At 35.0% G+C, this 19,970-nt stretch overlaps 1 long non-coding RNA gene and 1 other non-coding gene across 2 annotated transcripts; both read right to left on the bottom strand.

Moving 5' to 3' along the window:
* Positions 1–3,005: 3,005 nt before the first annotated feature.
* Positions 3,006–4,817, bottom strand: LOC145135996 (uncharacterized). Its single transcript, XR_013720160.1, has 4 exons — positions 4,675–4,817; positions 4,066–4,101; positions 3,638–3,779; positions 3,006–3,143 (listed from the first exon to the last, which is right to left on the bottom strand). It is a non-coding gene; the product is annotated as an uncharacterized LOC145135996 (long non-coding RNA).
* Positions 4,818–11,822: 7,005 nt separating this feature from the next.
* Positions 11,823–11,929, bottom strand: LOC145141588 (small nucleolar RNA R71). Its single transcript, XR_013722782.1, has one exon. It is a non-coding gene; the product is annotated as a small nucleolar RNA R71 (small nucleolar RNA).
* Positions 11,930–19,970: the final 8,041 nt, after the last annotated feature.

The following is a 19,970-nucleotide window of genomic DNA, read 5'->3' as shown; positions in this document are numbered from 1 at the left end:
CTTATAATTTTATATATAATAAACTTTCATTATTTTAATTTGCATGAAAAGAAAAAAAAAACTTATAATTTTATATATAATAAACTTTCATTATTTTAATTTGCATGAAAAGAAAAAAAAACTTATAATTTTATATATAATAAACTTTCATTATTTTAATTTGCATGAAAAGAAAAAAAAAACTTATAATTTTATATATAATAAACTTTTATTATTTTAATTTGCATGAAAAGAAAATAAAATAAAAATATGACGCAATACGGCAATAGAATCAACAAATGAGACCGCTTCCGGGTCTGGCTTCCTTGGTCAACACGTGAAGCCTTGCCTTCGACTTATCGCCATTCAAAATTCAAAAATATACAAAATTAACGATCCATTCAATACCAAACATCCACCTCAACCCTTTTCTAAGTCAATATCTATATGCGTATGCATTATATATGTGTATATATAACTACTACTGCTTTTGCATATTCATTCAAAGTCGTAGAAAGCGTTAAAGTCACAAGCTTTATTAGCATCTTCGTGTCTGTTTTATTACCCGATTGAAGATGGCAATCAAGCAAACATACACGCTTTTTGTTTTTGTGGTAATCTTGATGGCTGTAATGAGCCCACTTGTAGTTCAAGGTAGAATTTTGTCAGAGGACTTTGCTGGTAAGAACAATCTTGCAACGTACTCATCGTTGTATGAGAAAACCAAGAACGAGATGTCTTTCTGGCTCCAACGACTGGCATCGGGGCCCAGCCCCAGAGGACCTGGTCATTAATTAGCTTGATTAGATGTATTCCTAAATCAACGATCGTCAAGTAATGCAACTAAGAAGACATATTTGTTAATTATTTTCTTTGTTTATTGATATTTAGATATTAGAGATAAGTATGGATAATTGAAATGAAGATTTCCATGTATAACTTGTAAAAAATTGGTGGTGAAATATCAAATATAGAGGCTTGTTGTTTGTATCTCTTTCTTTTTTATGGAGTTATAATTTTTACCTTTTAAGCGTACGACTATTATTGATTTAATAACTTTTGATAAATATTAATGTATAGATACGTATTAATCATGATAAGGAATTCAAATCTCTGATAATATATATTCCTTTATGTATATTTTACACTTCCATGGATTTTTTAAGGAAATTGATAATTGTGTCACTCCTTACATTTTAGATTATAATTAATTATTCAAAGGTTGGAGTTGATTTAAGCCCATGAAGTAAGAAGCATGATGCACCCGATGCTTCTTCTTCGGCGCTGCAATCTTCAGCCGGAAAACGATAAGTGGTCTCCGATTCTTTTTGACGCGACACTCTTCAACCTGCAATCTTCAAACTAAATATGATAATTCTCGGATTAGGTTTTAGATTCTCTTTGATGACATTCTTTTTTATTCCCTATTTATGTTTCTAATTTTCACATTATGATTATGATTCTGTGTGTATGTTTCTAATCTTCATAGTATGATTTGATTATATGTGTATGTTTCTAATCTTATGGTTCCATGTGTATGTTTCTAAACTTCATAGTTTGATTATGATTCTATGTGTATGTTTCTAATCTTATGATTCCTGTCTATGGTTCTAATCTAATTATGATCCATGTGTATGTTTATAATCTCCTCATGATGATTATGATTCCATGTGTATGTATCTACTATTGCTAAGACAATTGGTGATTCTAATGTTGTTGTTTCTCCCCAAGATTTTATTTCACAAATGTTCAGATCTCAAAATTAAAAGCTTGATTTTGTTTCTTCTGGTCTCACTAAAAAGCTTGATGATATGCTTCAAGTTCTTACAAAGAAATTTATAGAGGTTGCATAGAATGAGGAACACCACCGTATTACCTTGGTTTAGTCAATTGATGATTGTCAATCTCAACTTGTTGAATCTACGAATAAGAAGATCAAGGCTCTTGGTGACAAGCTTGAAAAAGAAATGAAGGACCAGGTGTTTCAACCGTTGTTACACCCGCAACGAATGAGTTTTTTGCAAAAATGGGTTGAAAATAAGAACCTTTTGCAAAAATGGGTTGATTTTTATTTCATTTGCAAAAATAGGTTGTTTTTGTGTGTCCCCGCATAAAAGTATTTATATATAATTTTACATTTTGATCCCTTCAACTTTCATAATAACCCTACAACTTATATGTTATATTTATTTTATATCTTCTTTTATAAAAGAATTATTTTTTTAGCTTTTTTACAACAAATGTAAACTAGTGTCATACCCGTCCGGTGTACGGTTGACAAATGTATAAATATATTGATTTATCTTATTTTTATAGCATATTTCTTTCATTCGTTTCTATATTAGCTATGTACATGACAAATTTACCCAATTATCTTTCTATCTCTTGAAATAATATTTATAACTGTGTTGCATACATAACATAAAATAAAGAACACAATCAATTTAAGACTCAAAAACTAAAATATTATTTAATGTAGAGCTGAAAGTCAACATTTTCAACTTTTCGGTTCAAAAAAAACCACCTACAAGGACAAACCTAGTAAGATCCTTTGGCGTATGGTACCCGAACAATAATGTGTTTCGCCAAAAAGAAAAAAAAAACATAAATGTACTATGTGATTCCATACATTTAAAATACTCAAACCATAACTATGTCTGAAAATTCTTATAAAGAAATATCATTGGTGGAGATTTTTTTAATTCTTGAAAAAAGCAAAGTGGATTCATGAATAATCGCTTCCTAATCCAATTTTAATCATGTAAAATATATATTAACATTGTATCTTAATTTATCAATTATATATGTAAATGGTGAAAAAATTACGTGTGCACACATAAGATGTCTTTAGTTAGTGGACACCAAATAAAAAAACACAAATGATAAATAACATATGGAAATGTATAAAATGAAAACATGAGTTCTTACCAAACAAACTAATAGTAAAAAATAAAGGGCATAAGGTAGAAAAAGAAATGCAGAAATGTTATCCTTTTTTTTTTTTTTTGCATAAATTAAAAGGAAATATCTACAAATATGAGAGTTGAAAATGCATCACTATCAACATACATATACAAACAATTGGTAATGGTACCCTAAGTCGAATGAAAATGGGTACCAAAAACTTCAGCAACATAACCACAAGAGCCATTCAGTACCTGCAACTTTACAAACAAAGTTTGGATCACCACTTCATCAGATTGAACGGAAACAATACTCGCAAGTCGTAGTAGTTTACTGCCTAATTCGATCATAATTATAACATTTTAGTGAAAAATTTTAAAAGAATGAAAATTTAGTTACTAAATAACTTAAATTGAGCCTTAGACCATTATTATAATTTGTTTTAAAAGAATAACAATTTAGTGAAATCAGTTTCATCACTTGCTAAGCAGTGAACAAACATATCCAAAAAAAGTTGTTTAAGTTTGGACTTAACTTTCAAGTTTAGTTTAGAACAACGTTTAACATAATGTCACAGCTAAACTTTTGATAGTATGATGTAGTAGTCACTGAGTGTCAAGGCCGTTAAAAAACTCATGTTCCAGTAATAGACCATCCGATAACTACCACTAAAAATGGGACAAAATCATAACTGGGGGAGGGGGTAAAATGATCCAAAATCATTAAAGGAGTCTAAAAATGATTATTCCAATACCTCTTTCCATCATGCAGCAATCCATAAGAAATCTCTTGCATCTAGCCATCTACAGTCAGAAATAGAAGCACAAGAAAAAATATATCTCACACGGTTACCAAGGGTAAAACCGTCCATTCTCCCTATAACATCCCTTTTGGACCTGCACATGTGATTAAGCCTCCAATAAGCATCATCAACCTTACTAAAGACCCAGGGGTAAAACTGTCCATACCACTCCACAACTTCCTCATACTATAGCAACTATAGGTAATAAGACAGTAATTTACAGTAAAATGACCTGATGAAATTTAAAGTTCCTGATTTGCAAACCGAATATTAAAAAAAACTAATGCAAAGACCAGAAACACACATATAGAACTTAATCTTATTGTCTTACATGTCTTACAACACCCAGTTCATCTATAGATAAAAGATTAGAATCATACTCATAAGGCCTAGTTTCATGTTTCCAGTAAATTCTCCTGCAAAATACCAAAAAAAAATGGATCACCTAGCAATCAAAATTTACTTTGTTCCATGTCCAAACATTTAGAATTCATAGTATATTGACACTAAAACTAACCTTCAAAGTTCATATGAAATATGAAAAAAAAAACGTCAAATACATACCTAGCATCTTTTTGTCCTACAAAATTATCTAAATAAACCATTAAAAAGCTATATAAAAAGAAAACCCATGAAAAATTTCTACAATCTTCCCTTAAATCAAAGAAATATACACAGTCCCTACAATTCTAATGGAATGTTTTCAAGACCTTCACCAAACTCGAGTTAGGGTGGGAGGAAGATAACTTTGTGAGGTTGTTAAGTTGTAATTGGGTTAGAATTGAATATCCCAACCGATTAGGAAAAAAAATATAATTATTTTGAAAGCTTTAAACACAACTGATAAGGAAGAACAAATTTTAAGACTCTAGCAATTTAAGATGACCAAACAATTATTCACCCTCATGATTCAAATGGATCTTTTAAGTGGTTATTTTGTAAAAGTTTCCAAGTATAAAATTTATAAAATGGATTTTAGGGGAAATTACCTTTAAGGTGATGTCTGGCAAAAACTTCTTGGTGGCATCATTGAAGGTCTTCACTTAAGGTAACTGGTATCAACAAATTCTCATATCCTGATATTTTGAAATCTTTCTTAAAAACAAATTGAAAACTTGCCAGAGCATCCCTATGCTCATATGGCATACAAAAGCATTAGTGACTGAATAATAAATATATAATGAATTATTCTTAAATCAAAGTAAGTCTACTTTCTACAGCCATTGACCATTTTTGTATCTTAGTGTCTAAAAACATCGAATTATCTGAATGTTGGACAAGATCTTTTTGGCGACTTTCCTTTCAACTATATTATACTTGCCCATATACATTCCCTAAACATAAAACCCAAATGTTTAATACTTGTTAAAATCTTTTTCAAACTCAAGCATCTAATTTCGGATCCAAAAAAAAATAAAAATATTAACTCCATGTAAAAAATCAAATTTACGGATGAAATATCTTGAACCAAAATGAGGTGCAAATCAAAGTAGCGGATGAAGTTACCTCCTGTAAAGAATGAATAATCAGAGAAAGAAAACAAACTCTTAGGGATCATATAGGCAGGTAGCAGACCACACATACTAAATATGATTATCATTGATTAAGAGCATGATATGGTTGTGATCATCTTTGCTTTTTCTTTGCTTCAGGTGTCAGTAACATAAGTCCTACACAATGATATGGGAAGCAAATTATCATGATGAAATCATATCATTTCACCTGTAAAGTTCAATAATATAAACATGATGTTATCCTGGAAATCAAACACATATCCATCACTTTACCTATAACATTCCTGATAACCATAGACTACCATAGACAGATATACTGGACCTTTCCTTTCAGAGTCACAAGGTTTGAGAACTGATATGAATCTTAGTCCATTCATCTCTGATGATATCATCACAGCCATCAAAAGTACATAAATATGATGACCTGACATTTACAATGGAAAAAGGTTTCTTCATCTCCTTATTTATCATAAAATAGTTGAAAATTTTGCCATAAAAAACTGAAATAATACCTTTTCTTTCTTGTGGTGTGTCTTTCTTTTCTGGAGAAAAAACATAACCATAATTATGAATCAAAGCAATAACATAAATATCCATCCAATTATATGAACACAAAACATCATCAGCTTCTTGTATGTGGTTCAAAGCACATTGCTCTTTGATTTCTTTAGGCCACTCGGCTTCTGGAACTGCAAGTTTTTTCTTATTTCTATAAGACAAGTATGGATACTAAGCCCAATTACTATAATGCTACCCTTTTTTTGTTGTATACCCTGCATGAGCAAGAAAAAAAGTGAAAAAGGTTGAGATACATAAATGTGGTAGATTATGTGTTGTTGTTAGCCAATATAACTAATAGATTAAAATCGAGTAAACAAACCGTAATTATTGAGTTATATAGCCAAGACAGTTAATCAAAACCACCTTATTTCTAGCAATCATGGAATCGTGTGGTACAGTTCTTGATTAAAACCAATTTGCGGTTAAGGGTAAAAGTCGGACGCGTGCTGCAGTTTAATGCAGTTTCCAAATCAATTGCTTCTCGAGGAAACAACAGCCAATTGTGTAGAACGTGGGTAGAGACGGAATCGTGGGGGAGAAGAAGCAGGAGGCAATGAACCGCAAAAAACCGCCAAAATCGAGTTTATGCGGATGAGATTGAAAGAACGTGGAGTTTAGACGGCTGAGATTTTGAGGACGACGGTTAGACTCACCGTCATCAATAGTATTAATAATTTGTATATATTAAAAACATATAACCGAAATATGTCTATTATGTTATTGCGATTTACATCATTAGAAAATTTTAATAAACACATTCTAATTGATACCAATATCGAATATATTACATGTTACGAAATTACGAAATTACAAGATAATTAAAGACACAACTACAAAAGAAATTAAACATGAACTAAAAACTAAATTAAACATAAAATTACAAGAATAATAAAAGTTACATGGTTCACACTTTTACTTACATATTTTCAAATGAAAATGACAATTCATACTTTTACTTTTGCATGTGGATAGTGACAATTAAGACAACTACTTTTGCATATGGATAGTGACAACTGACACATCTACTTTGGAGATAAAAAATGACAATTCAATGGCTTTTGTTTTTTTCTACAAATAATTTGACATAAAAATTATATATATATATATATATATATATATATATATATATATATATATATATATATATATATATTAGATTAAAAAGAAATATTTGATATTTACATAAATTCTAATTATGTAATTTGAATAATAAACTTATATATTATATGTAATAAAGATTAAAATATAAACTTAAAAAATTAAAGATATAAAAAGTAAATAATATATAAGTTATGGGGTTATTATGAAAGTTGAAGGGGCCAAAATGTAAAATTATATATTAATACGTTTGATTTTTATGTGGGCCAAAAAAAACCCATTTTTGCAAATGAAATAAGAATCAACTCATTTTTGCAAAGGTTCCTATTTTCAACCCATTTTTGCAAAAAAACTCCACAACGAATATTGGTAAGGGAAAAGTAGTGAAAATGTTAAAGGAAGAGAAAAGAAATTAGATAAATTTGAAAGGTTTCGACAACAAAATGCGATTGCTAGACTTCATGAACAAATTGCATCTGGCATTTATATGGAGTAAGATATCTAAAGTTTGGAATAAGGAAACAATTTGTGATGTAGCTTTTGTAGATTTTCAGTATTGAAAAAATGTCGAAGCATAGTTACTCTATTGAGAATCTACTATAATAAATAAAGATAATTTTGTCACATGTCAATCTCTAATAAATTTTGACACTTGTCATTTTGTGATATTTTTTAAATAAATAATATTCACATGTCAATTCATAGTTTTTTCTAATTTTTAAAATTAAAAAGCCACATAATACTTATACTTATATATGTAAAGTATCAAATGTAATAAATATTATACTAAATTGCAATTAATATGTTTCTTCATTCCTTATTTAAAAATTTTATTTTAAAAAATACTTATTAGTTACATTTTAATATTTTATTTTCTTTAATCAACCCGTGTAATACACGGGTTTTACACCTAGTTCGGTAATAAATCAATTAGATCTTCCTTTGAACCTAGTTACATTTACATTCAAGCAATTCAATTTGAAGGTTGATTACTCCAATTTTGAGAAGTTTAAAGAGTTGAAGATTCGACTTTATGATATTCTAGGTAAACCCGAAGAAGTACGGTTACAAAAGAAAATTGTCAAAATGTTTCACATTGTAAAGGATGTATGTTTTAAAGGAGTGTTGTAGAATTACCGATACAAGGTTTTTAGAGGGCAGAATGAAATTCATGAGTTCATAATTACAGACTTTCCATTCATGAATACTCATGACTTTGTTATGATGTATTGATATTTTCAAAACCTGATAAGAAAACCAATGTTGCCATAAATCAGAATATATTCAACATTGGATATCAATAGGGGAAAGGATTTATGCAATTCTACTATTGTCAGAATGCCTTGACTGGCATATAATTAGTTAATGTTTTCGGTAAATTTGTTGAAACTCACTGCACTACATTAAAAGATATAACAAAGTATAAGGATGAGGAAATTGTATCTTGGAAAGAAGACAAAGGGTGTTCAGTAGAGAATGTTCTTTTATGTCGATTATAAGGAGATGTTTCCAGTTTCCGACTGCTCATATTCATAATATATTGATTGGGATCTTCTCATGCAGCCTCAACTCTAATAAGCATAAGAAAGAGATTCGAGAGCACATTACATGGTGGATAGAAGTGAGGAAATATTTAATAAGTGTTGCTTATATTTGTAGATAACCTCAACATCCGAATGACTCTTCACAAAGGGCGAAATGTTGAGGTTATGTTTTGTTGTGAATCAATCTGAAGTAGATTGTCATGCTAAAGTTGTTTTGTCTGAAGATGTGGAGCTTATCTGAAGTAATATTTTATACCAAATTCGTTGGTAGAGCTTATTAAGCTCCTTCGGTATGGTTTTTATCACGTGGCCTATGTTTCTCCTAACTAAATGTGCATGTTTGTTTAAGTTTTTTGTTATGCTTATATGTCTATATCCACATGTAACATTATAATTAGATGTGACTTCATCTTTTGTGCGTGTGTGTGTATATATATATGTATATATATATATATATATATATATATATATATATATATATATATATATATATTGGATTAGATGTCTAAGCTCATAACTACAATTGGTATATATACTTGAATTGATAGTAGCACAGTCTTTTTGGGTTGCCCTCAAACCTAGCAATTAGACATGATGACTTTTGGAGAGAGAGGTTAATTTATTACTTGATTAATAAAAGAAGTTTATTAATATATTATGAAAATAATATATTCTTCCAAGATTTCTACAACAAGGTATGTAATCCATTAGAGGCACGACATTTGTGGTGCTAGCTTCCAAGAGATCGACAACAAGGTATGTAATCCTAAAACCCTTTTTTGTTTTTCGAAAATTGCCTAGGGTTTCTAGGGTTTCTTATTTTTGATGTTCATAGTTATAGGTTCAATAGTGAAAACATAGATCTTTAGGTTGCATGTGAACTTAAGAGTTTTTGTTTTTCATAAAACCTATCAGTGGTATCAGAGCTTTTTGATTTGTTTTCAATTGAATTGCTATAATTGTTGAATTAGATCAATTAGGTTTTATGGACATTAAATCCTAAAAGGCATGAATTTCGACTAGGGTTAGGGTTTTTCGAAACCCTAGCTGATATTTTCATATTTAACTATATATTTAGTATAGATTTTCATTAATTATTAGCTAATTATTTACATATTATGGACAAAGGGTACTTAATGGTGTTCAAATTGTATTTTCAGTCCAAAATATATGCTCGGAAGCAAAAGGAAGCAGGAGAAGCAGTTGGAAGTTCGGGAGTTGAAACAAAGAAGAAAAATGCCAGAAACAAGGACTCGGCGAGTCAAAGCCTGACTCGACGAGTTGGATCGAAGATTCGCGAAGCTCTAGAAGTCCTTGCCGTACACGGATTTTAAGTGATGGACTCGCCGAGTCGGTCACTGGACTCGAAGAGTCACCTCTGTTTTCAGAAAAATATAAATAGGGACTTTGAGATCGAGATGGGGACTTCTCTGGAACCCTAGGAGGCTCAGATTGCGATTGAAGGTACTACTAGACCGAGAGAGAAGCTGAGGAATCGACCCTAAGTTCGATTTTGAAGAGGATTAAGGCAAATTCTAGTTCATTCTTAGTTAAGCTTTTGATTGAATCATGTTTGAACTAATTGAATTTGTTTTTGAGTTTGTTTTTACTGCACTTATGAACTAAAACCTTTATCTTCTGTTTAGGGTAGATGATTTTGTGAATATGGAGTGATTTTATGGTTAGGACTAATTTTAATTGGTGATATTGTTTTGTTGAGCTTGTTAAAGAACCTCATATATTAATAACAATTGTTTTCTGTTAATAAATCAGTAATTAAGTTGTATGAACATCTCTTAGTTATCAATTTCATATGATTTATGTGACCACATAGTTATATGTCTAGGAATAACGAATGTGAAACTACAATTAACTAGAAGATAGGTAAGTTAATACGTGAGCTTGTGTGATACACCATCAACAAGAGGTTAATTGAATCACCAATTCAATTAACCATTTACTTAATCCGAATTAATTAACTAGGGAACTTATTAATTTAGACAACTGGCCACTGCTTGAATTAATCTGTTTTCTAAGGATTAGCAATAACGAACGTGAACCTAATCATCTCAATCGGTAGCCAATGAAAAGTTAATCCGATATACTTACCATAAAATCAACCATAGGATCAATTGATTCGAACCTAAACAGAAGTCCTTTTTATCATTGAATTTAGTTGCAATTTAATTGTTTAGCTGTTAGTTGCTTAATTAAGTGTTAGTTAAGTCTTAGTTAAGTTTCTAGTCTTGTAAAACTAGAGAAACCCCTTCTGTTTAAGTATTTATTTTAGATAATATTAGTAATTAGTTTGATTTCCGTTCCCTGAGTTCAATACCCTACTTATTTAACTATACCACAATTGATAGGTCCACTGCCTTTGTGTGTTAAATTTACATTTGAAAAGTAGGATTAAAACTAGTTGGTTTCACACACATCAAGTTTTTGGCGCTGGTGTCGGGGAACGGTTCAAAAATTAATTCTAATTTCTATTATTATCGATCCTTTGTGTGAGATTAATCTTGCACAAAGTTACTGCTTTAGTAGTCTAGGTATTAGGTTTAGTTTTAATTTTATCTGATTTGTTAGAATTTTTGTTTGATTTTTTTTTAGCCGTGAACTCGCCGAGTGCAATCGAAGCTACTCGACGAGTCCATCGCTGAAACCCAATTTTGTTTTTATTTTATTTTTGTTCTTTTTACGCGTGTTTCTTGCTTTGGTCGCAGGTAGTACATGACCCGAGGATCCAGTACACCTTTGGTTCCACCACTTGAAGACCCGGAAGCAACTTTGAAGAAAAACAAAGGCAAAACCGTAGGAGAAACCGCAACATCGAAGAATTCTCCTTTAAAGAATCTTAAGTCTGTTTTTAGTAAGAAAAAGAACAAGAAAGCAGGTGAGTCCAGCAGTTAAAAGAGCGAAGGAAGTAACCTTGGAAATCTTGGAGACGATACATTCCACGAAGAAGCCGAATTCGAGTACAATTACGAATCCAAATCCGAAGAAGAAAGCGACTTTGAAGGCGAATTAGCTAACCCCATGGTTAACATCGATGAAGTTCCCATGGGTGAATGGAAAAAGAGGATACGTGACGATACCGGACCGGGACTAGTGCAACCCATCATTCCCGCGACTGCCACTTTCGAACTAAAAGGCCACATACTTGCTCAACTCAAGGAGATCCCATTCTACGGGAAGGATCATGAAGATGCATACAAACATCTAAATGAGGTCAACAATATAACTGATTACTTCAATGTCCCCAATGTGGCTCGCGACACCGTTCTGCTTCGTATGCTACCGGTCACCTTTAAGGGAGCCGCGAAAGATTGGCTGAAATCACTCCCACCCGGATCCATCACTACTTGGGCTAAGATGAAGACGGAATTCATAGACCAATTTTGCCCTCCTTCAAAGATAGCCAAGTTGAAGAAAGACATAGCAAACTTTGAGCAACAAGCTGGAGAGTCCTTGTACGAGGCGTGGGAGAGATACAAAGGCTTACTAAGGAATTGCCCACATCATGATCTAAACAGCCAACAAGAAGTATCCATTTTCTATGATGGAGTAAATGTGACCACAAGACAACTTCTTGATTCGCAAGGACCGCTCACAAAGAAAGCACCCCCGATGATAAAAGAGCTAATTGAAGAATTCTCTAAACACTCTAGAGAATATCATAATCCAAAGAATAAATTAAGTAGGGGGTGGTGAACTCAGTTAATGATAGCATGGCAGCAATGACGGCTAAACTCGAGAGTTTGCATCGAAGAATGAATAAGATGGACCAATCCATCCACGCTATCCGGGTAGGATGTGAGAATTGTAAAGGGCCCCACCTTACTAGAGACTGTGATTTGGACGAGAACGGGAACCGGAAAGCACAAGTATGCTATTCAAGTGGTGATAGGTACGATGAAAATTGGCGAAAACCCAAGAAGGAATGGCTCCCGTATGATGAGTACAAAAAGGCAAAGGAGGAGAAGTGTAAGCAAAAAGAAAGAGGTTTTTATCAAAAAGAGGAACCGGTGCTGGAGAAGAAAGCTGACTTGGAAGATATGTTCACAAGATTTATAGCCGTGTCTGAGAAGAGGCATAATGATACTGATGCTGAAATGAAAGAGCAACGAAATATGCTTAGAGAACATCAAGCTATGATGAAGGATCAGCAAAATATGCTTAGGAATCAGCAAGCATCTATTCATAACATTGAAAAACAGCTAGGTCAGCTTGCACAACAAATCAACCAAAGAGCACCCGGTGAACTTCCTAGCAATACCGAGAAAATTCCAAAAATGGCGCATGTGAATGCAATAACAACAGATTCTGAGCCAATTTACGCTCCTCTGACCTCTATCTAGAAGAATCCCAACAAGTTGCGAACAGAAGAAGTAAGTAGCTGGAATTCTAGTAAACCCGACTTGACTCGCCGAGTCGCCAACATGGACTCGACGAGTCGGAAACCTGACAACAAAAACTGCTCTCTTGTGAAGCCTTACCGACCCTCTTTGCCTTTCCCGAGTCGAGCCATACCTGATGAGCAGATTCAAGAATATAGGAGGTTTATGGAGCACATAAAGGCACTCCAAGTAAATATTCTGTTAGTTGAAACAATATTACAAACACCGAAATATGCAAGTTTGCTTCAAAACCTCTTTTCCACTAGAAGAAATATAGAAGAAGTTGCTGAAATAGTGCTGAATGAACTGCCAGAAAAGAGGGGCGATCCGGGGAGCATCACTGTACCTTGTCAATTTGGGAACTTAATGACCACACGATCATTGACGGATTCGGGTGCAAGTATTAATATTATGCCATATTCCTTTTTCCAAAAGTTAAACCTTCCGTTCCCAAAGCCAATTCCAATGAAGATTCATCTAGCCGACAAATCGATAGTACATCCAATGGGAGTATGTGAAGATCTCCTCATCAAAATTGATAAGTTAGTATTTCCGGTTGACTTCATAATATTAGACATGGAGGAGGACTTTCAAGTACCAATCATTCTTGGGCGGCCATTCTTGAATACCGCTTGTGCCTTGGTAGACATGCGTAAATCTACGCTAACATTAAGGGTGGGAGATGATTCGGTAACTTTTGAAGCAGAGAAAAAGGAGAAGCCCAAAGAGTTAAAAGAAGATAAGGTTTCCTCAATGATTTTATATGATGAAGTGTTGGAGAGAGAGCTTGCTTACTGTCACACCCCCAAACCAAGGATGGCGGAAACTGATGGGTTTTTGAGCATTCTAACACTTCCTAAGTGTACATGCAACCCTAATAACCTTGAATCTATGTTTTCTCTATATACATGCAAATTTCTTTTTCAAGGTTATTTCCTAACTAGCATGGCATGGGGATTACATAGAACATAAAACTAGTAGAAATACATACCTTGTTGTTGCTTGGATTCCTTCAAGACTTTGTGAGCCTAGCACCCCAAATGTTGTGCCTCAAATGCTTCACACAACACCACAAGACTTGGAATAACTTGAGAGAATACTTCTAGCACTCAAAATCGGTTATGTCCTCTCTAGTAACACTAGGTCATGATTTTGCTAGCCATAGGGTTTCTTTTATAGTGTTGTCACAATTAGGGTTTACACATGAATGCCCTTAATTGTCATGACTCTTGATTTCCCATGACCCATGGGTTTGTAACTCCCATGGACTATCCATGGAGCTCCATATGGTTATAACCAAACCCATAAACCATGGATCATTAATCCACCATAAAAGAATTGATGATTGTCATAATCAACCCTATATATTTAATTAGTCTCACTTTGATCACCAAATTAATACTAGATTAACACTTGATCAATACTAATTAAATAATATTATTATTAATATATTAGAACTTATAATATATTAATAATCATAAGTGCCTTATTCTCTCATTTAGTCTATCCAAGTATTGCAATGCCATGCAACCCAAATGGACCATGCCGGGTCGGGTCAAGTACATACCAAATAAAGTTATGGACTTAGACACTATATCCAACAGTCTCCCACTTGGATAAGTCTAATAACTATATTTGCAAATATGACTTCAAAATCCGACTAGCAATCGTAGCTCTTTCAAAGTCTCTCGGAACTGAGATGATGATGATACGCCATTTAAGATAAGTGATCATATAATCCTCTGTTCTCATGATATCAGCCGGACAAACACATGGAACATGGTCTTACTTATTGTCCAGCATTTGTTTCTCGATATCTGATTTGTTTCGACATAGATCTAAATTGAACACATCAATTAGGTTCTGACCGGGCCCGGTACATAGGTCAAAACCAAATCATCTAGGGGCCCAGATATCGCTTCTATTTCTAGAAGGAACAGATAAACTTCGACTGATATGCTTGTACTAACTACTTGTTGAATTATTCACAAAGGCACGTTTTATAACATCGAGCTACCAATGCGTTTTCGTACAATCAATGAATAACCAACTCATAGTCAACAACTCATATCTCTAGGTTTGAAGATTTATATGATATTACCGTATCACGATCACTCAAGATAAATTCCATGAAGTGATGCAAGTGAGCGTGGGTTGGATCCAATACTCAGCCCTTATGAGTACTCATGAATGTTGTAGCAACCATTGCATTGTCCAAAGCACTTTCAGACAAATCATACAAGCCAAATTCATGACAGTCTTAAATCAATACTTACTTCCAAAGTTTGACTGACTGTGGATGGTTTGAATAATAACATAATTATTCTGGAAGTAAAAACATGCAAAATTGAAACATAGTAAACAATCAACACAAGATAGTAACACCTTACTCATAAATAAATAACAACTTTTATTTATCATCAAATGTCAATTACATTTTAAAAGTTTCAAGAATCTAATTATTGAAACTAATATCATCCTTCAGCCCAATGCGCCTCGCATGCTGTAAATGCTTAACCTTGCTCAGTCCCTTCGTGAGGGGATATTTCGGGTTCTCATCTGATGATACCCTCTTAGCCACGAGGAGTCCTTCTTCTATTCGATGTCTGATGAAATGGTATTTTCTGTCAATGTGCCTAGATCTCCCGTGATCTCTCGGTTCCTTATCCAAAGCAACCGCACTTTCGCTGTCACATAAAATTTCCATTGGCTCTTTTATAGCTGGTACAACTCCAAGGTCTCCGATGAAGTTCTTTAGCCATATCGCCTCCTTAGCTGCTTCACTTGCTGCTATGTACTCTGATTCACAAGTAGAATCAGCTACTGTCTCCTGCTTGGAACTTTTCCAAGTAATTGCCCCTCCATTTAGGATAAAGACCCAGCCTGACTGAGAGCAGAAATTATCCCTATCAGTCTGGAAGCTAGCATCGCTATATCCTTCCACTCTCAAGGCATCACTGCCTCCGAGGGTAAGGACCCAATCCTTAGTCCTCTGCAGATACTTGAGAATGTTCTTTACCGCTGTCCAGTGTGCCTTGCCAGGGTTCCCTTGATATCTACTGACCATGCTCAAAGCAAAGGCCACATCAGGGCGAGTACAAGTCATAGCATACATGATCGAGCCCACAGCGGAAGCATATGGTATATGACTCATTTCAGCTATCTCAGCCTATGTACTCGGACTCTGAGTCTTACTCAGCTTGGCATTACTCTGGATTGGTAATTCTCCTTTCTTGGATTCTTGCATGCTGAACCTCTTCAGCATCTTATCCAAGTAAGTACTTTGACTAAGTCCAATTAGTCTCTTACTCCTATCTCTCAATATCCTTATCCCTAGGATATAGGCAGCTTCTCCAAGGTCCTTCATAGCGAAACACTTCCCAAGCCAGGACTTAACCTCCTGCAAGGTTGGGACGTCGTTTCCTATGAGAAGTATGTCATCCACATACAACACCAAGAAGCTAACTATGCTCCAACTAGCCCTGACATACACACAAGATTCATCCTCACTCCTAGAAAAGCCAAACTCCTTGACTTTCTCATCAAAGCAAAGATTCCATCTGCGAGATGCTTGTTTCAATCCATAAATGGATTTATCAAGCTTACACACTCTATTAGGGTATCTTGTATCGACAAAACCCTCTAGTTGAGCCATGTAAACATCCTCAGCCAACTTTCCATTAAGGAAAGCAGTTTTGACATCCATTTGCCATATTTCATAATCATGAAATGTAGCTATGGCTAACAATACTCTAATAGACTTAATCTTAGCTACTGGTGAGAAGGTCTCATCATAGTCAACTCCCGGAGTTTGAGTAAAGCCCTTCGCAACCAGTCGCGCTTTGTAAGTATGTACCTTTCCATCCATGTCGGTCTTCTTCTTGAAGATCCATTTGCACCCAACTGTCTTTCGACCTGGTACATTGTCAATCAAGTTCCAAACTTGATTGTCATACATGGACTGAATCTCGCTGTCCATAGCCTCCTTCCATTTAGCAGACTCAGGGCCTGCCATGGCTTCCCTGTAGTTATTAGGTTCATCCAAGTCTATTAGTGTACTATCACTAATAAATGTATCACCTTCAGTGGTGATGTGATAACCATAATAAAAATCATGTGTGTTCCTCACCCTAGTGGAACGTCTTGGAGGTACAGACTCATCTATCGGATCAACAGGAGTTTCCTCCTCAGGTTGGTCGATAGGATTAGAGGTTCCTTCACCACTTGACTCTTGAAGCTCTTCAAGGTCAATTTGCCTCCCACTGTCCCCTTGGCTTATGAATTCTCTCTCATGAAAGACTCCTCTTCTTGCTACAAAGACCACATTATCACTGGGTCTGTAGAAGAGGTAACCAAAGGATCTTTGTGGGTAGCCGATGAAAATACACCTCTCACTTCGAGGTTCAAGCTTATCATGAGTCTCACGCCTCACGAAAGCTTCACAACCCCAAATCTTGATGTGGTCCAAATTGGGAACTTTCCCAGTCCACATCTCGTGAGGTGTTTTGGCAACCTTTTTAGTAGGGACTAGATTAAGGATGTGGGCGGCAGTCTCTAAGGCATACCCCCAGAAAGAGATTGGTAACGAAGCTCGACTCATCATGGAACGAACCATATCCAACAAGGTTCGATTGCGCCTCTCAGCTACACCATTCAACTGTGGTGTTCTGGGAGGTGTCAATTGTGAGACAATCCCACATTCCTTAAGATAGTCAAGGAACTCAATGCTAAGATACTCTCCTCCCCGATCGGATCGGAGCATCTTGATGTTCCTGCCCAATTGATTCTCCACTTCCTGCTTAAACTCTTTGAACTTTTCAAAGGTTTCTGACTTATACTTGATTAAGTAAATATATCCATATCTACCGTAATCATCAGTAAAAGTCACATAATAGCGATTAGCATCCCTTGTAGCAACTCTGAAGGGCCCACACACATCCGTGTGTACAAGGTCCAACAAACCTTCACCCCTATCACAAGTACCTGTGAAGGGTGACTTTGTCATTTTTCCAAGTAAACAAGACTCGCAACTATCATCTGACTTGAGGTCAAATGATTCCAAGACTCCAGCCTTTTGGAGTTGGACTATGCGCTTCTTGTTTACATGTCCAAGACGACAATGCCACAAGGATGCTTTATCCAAGCTATCTGAAGAATCAATATACAGGACATTATTTCCTAGATTGTCTACAACATTCACGACTTCATATACACCATCACAAGGTAATGCTTTAAAGTAAAATACATCATTGTAATAAACATTAATAGCACCATTTTTATTATCAAATGAAAATGAAAAACCTTGTTTGTACAAGCCATGAAAAGAAATAATATTTCTCGCCATTTCAGGCGAGTAACAACACTTATTCAAATCTAACATTAACCCATTATTAAGCAATAAAGAATAAACTCCTATCTTGGTAACAGGTGATGCTTTCCTGTTGCCCATGACTAAGTTTATCTTCCCGTGCTCCACTTGCTCACTTCTTCTTAGTGCCTGCAAATCAGTACAAATGTGAATACCACAACCTGTATCAAGCACCCAAGAATTAGCATTAGATGAGTTATTAGACAATATTGTGTAAATACCTGCATGGGTGGGTTTAACCTTCCCATCCTTTACATCTTGCAGATATTTAGGGCAGCTTCGCTTGAAGTGTCCCTTATCCTGGCAATAGAAGCATTGTGCTTCCTTTGGGTTTGAAGAAGGAGTAATGGGACCTTTCTTTGTCCCACTTGAAGAGGAACCATCAAGAGTCTTACCCTTGGTACCCTTCGAAGGGCTTTTCCTCTTCTTACCCTTTCCCTGCCCAATAGCCAGAACAGGGGCTTTTGAAGGAGTAGAAGTAGCAACCGCTTTACCCTTAAGGCCATTTTCAGCTGTCCTTAAGAGTCCTTGAAGTTTGCTAAGTGTGACTTCCTCCTTGTTCATATGATAAGTCATACGAAACTGATCATAACTTGGAGGTAAGGAATGGAGAATGATGTCAATCGCCATTTCCTCAGGAAAGTCAACATTTAGCTTCAGCAACCGGTCAACGAACCTTTGCATCTTCTGCAAGTGACCGGTGATGGGTTCACCATCCTTCATCCTTGCGGTTATCATGGAGGAGATGATTTCATACCTCTCCTGACGCGCGCTCTGATGGTACCTTTCCATCAGATCCAGGTGCATCTCATAGGGGTAGAAATCTTCATAGGATTTTTGAAGTTCAGGAGTCATGGTGGCCATCATGATGCATGCTACTTTAGTAGCATCCTTTTCATGTGCAACAAACTCCGCAAACTCTTCAGGAGTAGCAGTGGCTTCACTCACAACCTTAAGCTCCCTATCGAGGACATATTCTTTGTCCTCATAGCGGGTAATCATTCTGATGTTTCTGATCCACTCATTGAAATTGGATCCATCAAAGATGACCTTACCACACAAGTTCATAAGGGAAAAGGAGCATGTTGGGTTTGAGCCAGAAGCATTATTGGAAGACATCTGAAAGGAAAGAAATACAAGTTTCATTAGATTAGGAATCCTTAATAATTCACCCAAATGAAATATTAAGGCTAGGATCCAACAAACTATTTATAGTTGGAAGAGGGATGCCGTAATCCATACTATAAAATATTTGAAGGTAGGTAAATGACGATTTACCAATTTCCACCATAAGAACGAAATATTTTATTATTAGGTTTTATTGGTTTTGAAACTCCTAGATCTTTTGAGATACATTGAACTTTTCAATGGCATGTTTGAATCTCGATTGTGCCCTCTCAAGTTTGTGACTGGGATGCCAAGGATCACAAACAAGGTGTGAATAACCATACAAATTGACTTGGTACCCTCAACAATATTACCTAATCGATGTGCCGGTTAACCACACACGCTCCACCGATCTATAATAAGGTCAAGTTACCCTTTGCCACTCTTACTAGTCCATGTTAGTGTGCCGGTTAACCACACACGCTCCACTAACGACTTGGTAAGGTACAAAGTGTAATTTTATGGGCTAGCACCAATTTCACATTTTCCTAAAGTAACTAAGATTGGGAATTTATAATGTATAGTTACTTTATAATTCATTATACTTCTAACGAGTATTTAAAGTCGTATCCTACCCGTTCGGCTAACGACCCTCCACCGATCAAGGAAGCGGTGGGTGAGAGTGGACACCCATTA

The sequence above is a fragment of the Lactuca virosa genome, chromosome 9 (genome assembly GCF_052849685.1).
Source record: "Lactuca virosa cultivar CGN04683 chromosome 9, Lactuca_virosa_CGN04683_v6, whole genome shotgun sequence".
NCBI lineage: Eukaryota > Viridiplantae > Streptophyta > Magnoliopsida > Asterales > Asteraceae > Lactuca > Lactuca virosa.
Note: the sequence above shows the minus strand (reverse complement) of the source record. Positions and strands in the feature narration are given on the sequence as shown.